This window comes from Anastrepha ludens, chromosome 4, assembly GCF_028408465.1.
Source record: "Anastrepha ludens isolate Willacy chromosome 4, idAnaLude1.1, whole genome shotgun sequence".
NCBI lineage: Eukaryota > Metazoa > Arthropoda > Insecta > Diptera > Tephritidae > Anastrepha > Anastrepha ludens.
Window position 1 is genome coordinate 46,605,546 of NC_071500.1, and position 10,892 is coordinate 46,616,437.

The window sequence follows — 10,892 nt, forward strand, 5'->3', positions numbered from 1 at the left end:
TTTTATACTATTTATGCTTATTTTTATTATACCTACGTAGGTGTATATGGGTGATCTGAGCCTATTGGGAAACCGAGCACTCTATATGTACTAACCTCAGTGATGCTGTGGAAACTGAGAATTTACAATTTTTATTTAAAAATACTCAATTAATGCTTCTTCGTGTGTGGTATAATTTACAAATTTTGTAAAAAAATTTGCAGCGCACTCACATGAAAAAGAGTTTCGCATCTATGTCTACATGTTTTGAAGTGATAAACATAGTTCTTGCCGAATGGCTCTGTTCGGAAAACAGATAATTAAAGAGGAACGCCGGCTGATTGTTAAATTGGATGAAGAGACAAGGAATTCTAGAGAAATTGAAAATTTAATGAACAGAACTCATTCTACAGTGCAATATATAATTAGAAGACGCAAAACTGACTATTCAATTGCAAATAAAAGTCGCCTTGGCCAAGGCAAGAAGCTGAATGATGAAGAATGCATGATTTTAAACGAGGTTGAAAAACTCTCTTTGCATCAGACGTAGAACTTAATAATATGTCTAAGAGAAATACGAATAGAGTGACTTGTGATAAAAGAGCTCAAAATGTGTTGAAAAACATAACTACCACGGACGATATGCGTGAAGGTAGTCCTTTATTAGTCCGAAAAAGTAGAACCCCATATAAAATTCGCAAAACATAGTTTTCACGGAAACGGTAAAATACTCGTATAATAAATCACTACTTTCTGTACTTATTCTATTGGTTTAATTTATTTTACACAGATGAAAGAAAATAATATATTATTTAAAAGGGTTGATTGGAAAGGGTTACGGCTAAAGAAAGCACAATATTGAATTTGAGTCGGAAAATACAAAGACTTCTGTGTAGCACAGAGGTGGTTCTGCGATGGTATTTATTCTATTATAGAAGTTCATATTCCTACCTATATCGGAACATCTTTAAAGCTAATATTGGACAAAGTACTGATCGGTTGATATATTGTAAAATTTTGTTTTCTATCAGGACAACGACCGACAGACATATCCATGGTTGCCAATATATGACTCATCTACAATTGTATATTACTAAACTACTCCATTACATCCACTCAATCGCTTGATCTGAATATAAGCGAGCGTGCTGGAGCGGAATTTAAAAAAGATGTGTAACACTCTCGAAATGAAGAAAGCTCCGAAAAACGAATGGTTCAATATTTCACCAGACCTATTTTGACATAAACTTGGTAGAATCTGCTTACGCCAAGATGTTTAAATTATGAAATACAACCTAATGAATTGTTTTTTTTTGTAGTATGAATTATATTTTTATAAAAAATTATGCTGTGTTTATAACTTTGCAACAGAGTGTACCAAGTTGTTCAATAAAGTTTGCGGTTCGATAAGAGAGGGCATTGTTAATAGCCTACATTTTTTTTGTAATGTTGGTATACTCTAGATATGAACGTACTATGTGAAATTTCATTTTTATCTGTCAACCTATTCTTTAATTACAAACAATTTAGTACCCACGTGTCACAGTATTTTCTACAATGGAAAATCAGGTATCGTGCAGTGATTGAATTTTTATTTTTGGTTAAACCGGAAATTTATGAATGAATGTTGAAAGTGAATAAGGATTTTCCCCCATCAATTAATACAGTAGAAAGAATTTAGACGTGGTCGTACAAACCTTAAAGACGATCCACGTCAAGAACGTCCAAAAAAAAGCAACAACCCAGAAATCGTAAAAATATAGGAAATTGTATTGGAAAATGACAAGTGACTGAAAGAAATTTTGTAGAAGCTCTAGATATCTCATTGGACAGTGTAAGCAATACTTTGAGTGAAGTATAGGGTTTCAGAAAGCTGTGTGCACCAAAAACACATTCGAATGCGATTTTCGACTTTCTCAGCAACATTTTGAGCATTTTCGAAAGGATAAAGTGGATTTTGTGCCTCATTTCATCACTATGGGTGAGACTTGGGTCTATTACCATGATCCTAAATTAAAAAGGGAAGCTAAAGAGTTGTGTGAACCTGGCTCTTCGGCTCCGAAACGAGTTCGTATCCAGAAATTGGCCAAGAAGGTGCTAGCATCAGTTTCTTGGGATGTGAAAGGAATTTGGTTTGTGGATTACTTGCAAACTGGTAACTGGTTATTGTAACATTTTAGAACAGCTGAAGGAAAAAATTCGTGAAAAAATACTGTTCGCGCTCCTCTTTATAATACATTGTCGCGGCCCCTGTACTTCCAATTGTCGTGACAGCTATCAAATTTACATTCACACTCTCTCATCACTGCAGCTATTGTCTTCTCTGGAGCTCCCGTTTACTTACTTCCACTATCTTTGCACCTTTCTTTATGCATTGATTTTGCCCAATAAATTACAGCATTAGCATAAGTTTGTCGAACTATTTTCGCTCATTGTATTTTTTTCCTGGTATTTCAGAAAATCATAAGATATGTGACCATCATATTGTAACAGGTGAAATAGCAGGACCTTTCCAATATACCATAAGGGTCTTGGCTTATGCATATATTTAATTTAGTAATACGAATCATTCTATTGTCAGTGCTCAATAAATAAACGTGGTGTAATTTTTAAGCGCTTGTTTTCTTAATATTTAAAATCGTGAAAAAGGCTTCACGATTCACCAAATACCATTTTGCAAAAGAAAAAACTTATTTTTCATCGGGAGAGGGGCATTTTGACAGTGGCCAAAATCCATAAATTGAAGTTCGAATTGTTGGATCTACCGATTCACCAGATTTGGCCCCTAGGCCATATGATGAGGTCATAACAGCTGTGGAAGCGTATTGTACAGCCCTTTCTGGTTCTGACTTCAGGGATGGAATTCATAAATTCAAATCTCGTTGGAACAAGTGTTGATGCTCAGGGAGATTGTACTGATTAACCATAAAATTGTGTTTTTCTTATCGAGCCGAAAAACTTATTTTACAACCTAGTACATGAGAAGAAATCGTAGGAGTATGATATAATAGTGAGTAGGTGAAATACAAGGCTAAATATTGCAAAAGAACAATTTCGGAATAAGGGTTCTTCTCAGACAAAGGCTACAAATTTTATTTACGATTTCTTTCATTGCCATTTACATTACGAATAAGTTAAGCTGCTACCCCGGTATTGATTGCAATAAAAAATATACTTGTGTCAGGTACTTTTAATAAATTCCTATACGAATAAGTTCCTGTTTTACGTTACTAAAAAAACATCTAGTTGCTGTACCTTAAACATACATATGTATGTATTAACTCTCTGTGACTTGTGAAAATTACCGGGAAATAGTTTTCCACTCTTGATTTTTTTAGACTTTTCAAATAAAGATAAAAGCGGATGTTTTGTATGAAAGTTCACGCTGAAATTTAATATTTTCACCAAATTTAGTATTTCAACATGCATTTAAACCTTTTTCACATATACGAAAAACACTCAAATAAATTATTTAAACTTTAATTAAGCCGTACCCAAATTTATCTGAGAATACAAAAAACTTCGGGAAAGTCTTCCACCTCTGAGACAATGGCTCTGAAAATGTTGCACTGTGTAATTGATGCCGAATTTATTTATTTAACTATTTATTTATTGTTCACCTAAGTGGCAAATAATCTACTACTCTAATCTGCTATCAATTAATATGTGCAATCATGTTTTCATTTAAAATTAAAAAAAATATTTTAATAAATGCTAAAATAAACTTACTTTCTAATTACTTTGTTTCAACCCATGTTAATAGTTTAAACCCCTTTGGCATCATTGTTGAAAATGTCGAAGAGATTGATACATATGTAAATAAAATACATATGTACACAACTAATACTAAATACTAAGTATTTGAAAACAATCGTTGGGAAGCATAAACGAGTTTTGTGTTGAGTTTTTTTTTAATTTATGTCACTAGAAACCACGAAGCATCTTTTGGGAATACAATTTATTATATAATTAGAAGTGGAAAAATCCACTATTATTCGTCAATGGTAATGATACTGAGTAAGTGTGTGCGAGGGCAGTAGCAAGAAGGTTCGGATGGGTGATTTATTGAAATATTTTTTTCTGCTATTTTAACTTGGCATCTATCGTCGGTATTTGCAGATCTCTATTTATGCTCGTGTTTTTAATACTCCATCTATCTGCTTAGATTGTTCTTAGTACTTTGGATTGCACGCTCTGGAACATATTGACGTTAGTAAGACACGCAGTACCTCAAAGCTGTACACCATACATCCACACTGGCTTTAAAATGGAATTGTAAACTTGTATGTTTTATTTAGGCTATGCAGATTTCCGGTTCATTAGGCTGAAAAGTTCCGGGGCTAACACATAGATGGTTAGTTTTGTTACATTCACCTGTTTTTCAGTTAGTACTAACCCTAAAAAGACAGCTATTAAAATTTCATCATATACTATTCATTAGTTCGTGAGTTATTCTGCTTTTGTTATTTTCAAAACAATCAATCAAAAATAATTTCGTGATTTAATTTTACACTGTTCCCTCATGGGAAAAATACCGTTTAAGGGAAGCAATGGTTTGAAAAGTGTTATGGGGCGGTAATCCACAAAATCGAAAAGAGAAGTTGCGTGAGTTAGTTGACATCGCAAAGATATCAAAAGAACGTGTTGGCTTTATATTGCATGAGCATTTGACTATGGGGATAATCTGTTCAAAGTGCGAGTCGCATTTGCTTACTTTCAAGACAACGCACCGTGTCACAAGTCAATCAAAACAATGGCAAAACTAAATGAATTGAACTTCGAATTGCTCCCACGGAGCAATGTATTCGCCAGAAACTGAGGCTTCTTTTGAGACAAAAAATAAATCGTTCTACCAAATTGGTATTGAAATGTTCGAGCGGCGCTGGAATTAAAGCGTTGCTCTTGATGGAAATTACGTTGATCAATAAAGCTAATTTTGAACAAAAAACAAACGTGTGATATTTCAATTATGATATTGCATTGTACACCTACAATTTTCGTAGGAAAACAGGATGAAGAATCATCTTGCATATGTCTCTAGAGGACGACTATTCAATAAATGGTGTCAAATTTTCCTCAATTGGCTGTCGGTATGTACATAGTAGTGTTTATGGTCAGTGCCCCTACGCGTGGTCAAAAAGGTATATAACTCTATTTGGCTATCACCTTGCCTAACGGCATGTTATTGCCTGTGGAGAGTCTCTATACGAAAATTCTGTAATTCTTATGTTTAGTACTTCGAATCAAGTACTTACGTAGGTATTATGCCCGAGGTTTACTTAAGTCAGAATACAACTTCCCATTGTCTAAAAACACCCTTGATTGGTGAGCGGAATGCACGAATAGTGGAATCCATAATGACATAGCACACATTTGGGCTGTGAATTTCAGTACAACAAATTGGCCACTTATTTAATATTATTCCTTCATTATTCCTTATTTAATATTACTCCTTCTTGGTCGATACCTTTTTTGTGGCTTAAACAAGCAAATATAATATATATACAGTGGCTCACAGCTTATTTCATGCAGTTTCAGTTTATGAATTTAAATTATTGCGAAATGAAAAATTGTCGGAATTAAAAAAAAAATTTTAAATTATTAGTTAAATGATTTGCTAACATAATGAGTAGAGCAGAATTCGTGAAAATATAGTTCGACTCAAACTACGCGATGAAGTGCAACCACAATGCGGTATCTTCGCTCACAGCTTATTTCATGCAAGCACCCAAGGTGGATTTAATAAGGTGATGCTTAAACATAAAATCAACAGTGAAACCTGGTGTAATGGTATGGGCATGCATGTCGGCAGCCGGAGTGGGAAATTTAGTGTTTTACGAGAGTATTATGGACAAAACAATGTACCTTAAAAAAAAAAAAAATAATTGGCGCGTACACTTCTGTTTGGTGTTTGGCCGAGCTCCTCCTCCTATTTGTGGTGTGCGTCTTGATGTTGTTCCACAAATGGAGGGACCTACAGTTTCAAGCCGACTCCGAACGGCAGATATTTTTATGAGGAGCTTTTTCATGGCAGAAATACACTCGGAGGTTTGCCATTGCCTGCCGAGGGGCAACCGCTATTAGAAAAGTGTTTTTATTAATTTTGCTTTCACCGAGATTTGAACCAACGACCTCTCTGTGAATTCCGAATGGTAATCACGCATCAACCCATTCGGCCACGGCGCCCGCCGAACAAGCAAATACCATATGAAAAAAGCTGCAAAAGTGCACTTCTATATTTAAACCTTATGTTTTATTACAATTTGGGTATTTGACATCCGATTTGAATATTAGCTTTAAATACACGGGTGAATTTTTACTAGGTATCTATAATAAAAATTTCCATCACTCATTTTTTTTCATTTAGTACAAAATGCCTGTGCCTATTGACTAAACGGAAATTAGTATTATCGGAAATGCTGACATTTTAATAATTACTTAAGTGGAAAATACCTGCAATTTGAAATTTTCCATATTCTTCAAACATAAGCCAGCTTCATTTTAATTAAAAACAAAATACTTTGATTTGAAAACTGTCTGAGAATATTACGATTTACATTTCCCTTTTTTTCAATTGTTAACAACAATTTCCCTAAACTTATTATAATTGGAGTTATGAGTTATGCCAAAATTAACCTGCCCCGGAAATTTAATTGAAGGCGATGTATGGCAATTATTAAAGTTTTCTTTTAAATTTATTTGAGAAGATCAAAGTTTCCCCTTTAGACTACGAACTAGTAGCCCTCTATTGCCCTCAAATATGGGATTTTCGTTCCTTTCAAGGAAATAAAAATGACCACACAAAAAACAAAACAACTATATAGCGGAAAAATATTATCTTTTATAACTTCTGAGAGACGAATTTTAGGTTTAATTAAAATTTTGTATAGAACCAACTATGGTTTTTCTCTACCGAACATTTATCAGTTTCTCTTGGTTTCTGGCAATTAAATGTATTTAATTTAATTTTTTTTATTTTATAGTTTACAAATTTTCATGCCTACAGTGGGTTTCGAACCAAGCCCATACCAATCTTATACATAATAAGCAAATAGTTAAAAACTTTAATATCAACTACTAAAAATTCAAACTCTTCATAGAGCTACCAATCTTTCGCTTATTTCAATTCTGGTTTTATTTTTCAAAACTTTTCTTTATATAACTTTCTCCAAAACTTTTTCATTCCCATCAACGCTTTAAAATAAAAACTATGCTTAAATTACAAAAAAGTCCGCAACTCACCCTTAAAGACACAACTTAAATATAATGTATGCACTTTGCACCTTCTTCCGCGTTAAGTCCGTTAATTGCACAACTTTAGTTACTTCTCGTTCTTGTACAAATTCTCACTCTCGTACTCTACTTGACTTTATTGGTTCACTGCGTTTAATTAATTTTACGTCGTTTAAGTTCTAATTCAATTATAAAACAATATTAAATTAATTTGCCGCGTAACTTAAACGGCCACACAACTACTACTAATTTCAAAATACGCAAGCAACAGTTATTTTTTAACATTCACACAACCAACTGCTGGATGCTCTTCTTCAAAAGCTCAACAAATGCTTTCATTCGCTTCGACTATTGAATGCTCACTGTTTGCAGCAACCAAGCCAACTGAGTTCTTACACCTGTTGATCGACGTTAAATGGCTCGAAATGGATACGCGGCCACTTATTTATATGTGCCAACGGCAACTTGGGCGTAGAAAGATTTTTTACGAGGAGGTCATATATAATTTTTTTTTTTTTTTGAAATTGCAACACAAAAATGTTTTAATTTTTTAATGAATTGTTTTATTAAAAATTTCAATTTTCTTCCCCAATTACTGCAATTGGAAGATTCTTGCGTATGATGTATAACAGTCACTGCCCCTCACTTATCCCTTTGCGGCGCTGTGACACTGTTTTACCACCAACTGTGGCGCCAGCAACATACACATGACTATTTTGCCGAAGGAGTTTCCGAAGCATGTCGCCGTTTCGCAACTAAATCTGGCTTCCGAACGACTAAACGCGTAACGACAAACACGAACAACAAGAAAAGCGGAAGTACACAAACACACACTGGCAGATGCGCATACATGGCACACATATACAATACATATACAGAGAATCCTGCTTACGCACACATGTATATCCAAAACGCATGTCATACTCAATGAGTTTGTTGGTGTGCTGTTGGAATATGCTGTATGTATTGTAGTGCATTTGCAAGAAGGAAATTGTTAACAGTGTTGCCCATATGTATACGCTTTTGTTTTACTTAACCACAAAATATGATGGCAATTGTTAAATTTGTGTGCTCACGGATTTGCCGAGTGCCCATTGAAGGTGTCGTTCAGGCACCAAAGACAATTAAGACATTTAATACATTTGATAAATTGCTTCGAGCTGGCAATGAGATAACTGTTTGTGCATACATATACATTTTCACTGCTGCATTTAACTAAGTGTATGGGTGTTGTGAAAGCTGGGTGTGGGTTGGTTTTTAATTAAACTAGAACAAGTGAGCCTCTCTTGGTTTTTGAAAATTTTGTTAAATCCTAGTAGCAACAGGAGGCAAAGAAATTTGTGGAGCTTCGTGACATACCATTGTTCTTGTGGATAAATTCAGTTCAGACAATATGAAAATTTAGAATACTAGAATATGAAAAATGCAGTGGGCTTAATAATGAATATGGCCATAGTTGTTCATACACGTGCACAAGTGCAACCACTTCTATTTTGGTTTAAAAATATATTAATTGTTAATACATACATATGCCTATACATATATAGATCTTTTGTTGCATGTTTCTCCGGGTTCCTACCACAATTTGCGTGTTTTATAGGGCTGTGTTAATGGATCCGCTGACGCAACGCATTTGACTGACGTGACGTGTAAAACGTACCGTGGTGCCACAATGAACCAAAGCATATGAACAAAAAAAAAAGCTGATGTTCTTGTCGTGAAAGCATATATTGTATTTCGTTCTGTATAAAGAGGTTTTTGGTGCTTGTGAAATATATTATAGAATTAATGCTTATTAAAGCGAAATGCTATTTTAATAAAATTTATGGTAGGCATATACGATGAGTGTGACCATAACTTCGAAATCGCACATTAATTTCAAATATAGCAAATAATTATCGGGAAATATCCTTTATGAACTGTATCGCAAAAGTGTTAATGGGATTGATTAATGCAAGACTTCCAACATATGAATAGAAAACACCAGGAGGCGCATTGAATTTCAAGCCGGCTTTAGAAACAATTACTCAACCGTGGATAGGATAGCATATAGTTAGTCCTGCCATAAGTTCTGTTATAATATTTTTTTAAATAAAGTTAGTTTTATTCAGCCGCCGTAGCCGAATGGGTTGGTGCGTGAGTACCATTCGGAATTCAGAGAGAACGTAGGTTCGGAACTCGGTAGAAGATTAAAATAAAGAAAATGTTTTTTCTAATAGCGATTGCTCCTCGGCAAGCAATTGCAAACTTCCGAGTGTATTTCTGCCATGAAAAAGCTCCTCATAAAAATGTCTGCTATTCGGAGTCGGCTTGAAACTGTAGGTCCCTCCATTTGTGGAACAACATCAAGACGCACGCTCCAAATAGGCGGAGGAGCTCGGCCAAACACTCGAAAAGGGTGTATGCGACAATTATACATATATCGCACCCTAAATACAAAAGGGTCACAACTCAAAATGTACCTTCTCCTCATATATGAGCGAGACGTTATCAATAAAACGGTCCACGGATGACATATGGTAAAAATAAATTTTTAGTTTTTTGGTAGGACTGGTATAAGCTTACATGGCAAATTTCAGCGTGATATGTCACATAGTTTGTTTTCTGTGCTACTGTAAACAAGTCAAGCTCGAGTGTGGAAAATTTTGAGTTGTGCCCCTTTTGTATTTAGGGTGCGATATGTATATAGCTTTATTCATGATTAAATAAAATATATTAAGAAAACAAAATTTTCAATTTTCATTCGAAACGAACACCATTTGCTTTTACACATGAATATTGGCGTCGCTGCCCGAGCCAAATATTGTTTGAGGCTCTCCAAATGTCTGTGAGGTCTTCGACAGGTCAGGTTCTCCAATTCTGACCACAACCTGTAATCTAGTGACTATGAACCCAGAAATATTGTTTTTTAGCTAGTGCTGGGTGGTTTTTGCTTTATGAGCTGGAGCGGAATCTTGCTGAGAGATCCAACGCTCTCTATTTAAGAGAGTACTGCTCAACTACTTCACCACGGCTTCCAAAACCTCCTTCTAGTACACTTTTGCCCCGGTCTTAAACACTTTTTCGCAGAAATGAAGAGCTGTAACGCCTTTAAAAGGCACTATCCACCAAACCATTACAGAGGTTGGACGGTGGCCACGCTGAACCCTTGGAATAACATTTTTTGCGTCTTTAAAAGTTTTAGAATAGAATTTGTCGTTTTGTTTATGAAAATCTTCTGAAAATGCTTCATCTGTGAAGAGAATATTTTTATGGCCATTAACCGAGTTCCACCGAAGAAGCTGTTTGCATCTGTTGAGTCTAAATTTCTTTAAACGCGTTGCCAGTTGAGCGACGGAAGGCTTTCATGTGGATATCATCTCTAATTAGTCTTGGCATGGATCTGGTAGATCCATTCATTTCCCTGGACATGATTTTTTGCGTTCTAAGGGGATTTCTACGAATTCTTTCTCGAACGGCGTTTATGGCTGCACTGGTTCGAGCCACGCGAGGACGACCCCTTTTTTCTGTCTGTCACTGCAGACATTTGGGAAAAACGATTGATCGTACGGTAAACAAACATTCTCCAAATGTTAAGTTTTTACAGCAATTTGCAAATCTCACTTGCACTTTTACCACACTTAAGTAATGCAATTACTGCAATACGATTTTCCTTAGCTCCCAACTCCCTTGTTAACAAG

At 35.1% G+C, this 10,892-nt stretch overlaps 1 protein-coding gene across 1 annotated transcript in view; it reads right to left on the minus strand.

Moving 5' to 3' along the window:
- Positions 1–7,616, minus strand: part of LOC128862174 (allatostatins MIP) — a 47,243-nt gene extending 39,627 nt beyond the window's left edge. Inside the window, exon 1 of the mRNA XM_054100644.1 lies at positions 7,222–7,616. The gene's annotated coding sequence lies outside the window, so the exon portion shown is untranslated. The remainder of the gene's footprint in view (positions 1–7,221) is intronic.
- Positions 7,617–10,892: the final 3,276 nt, after the last annotated feature.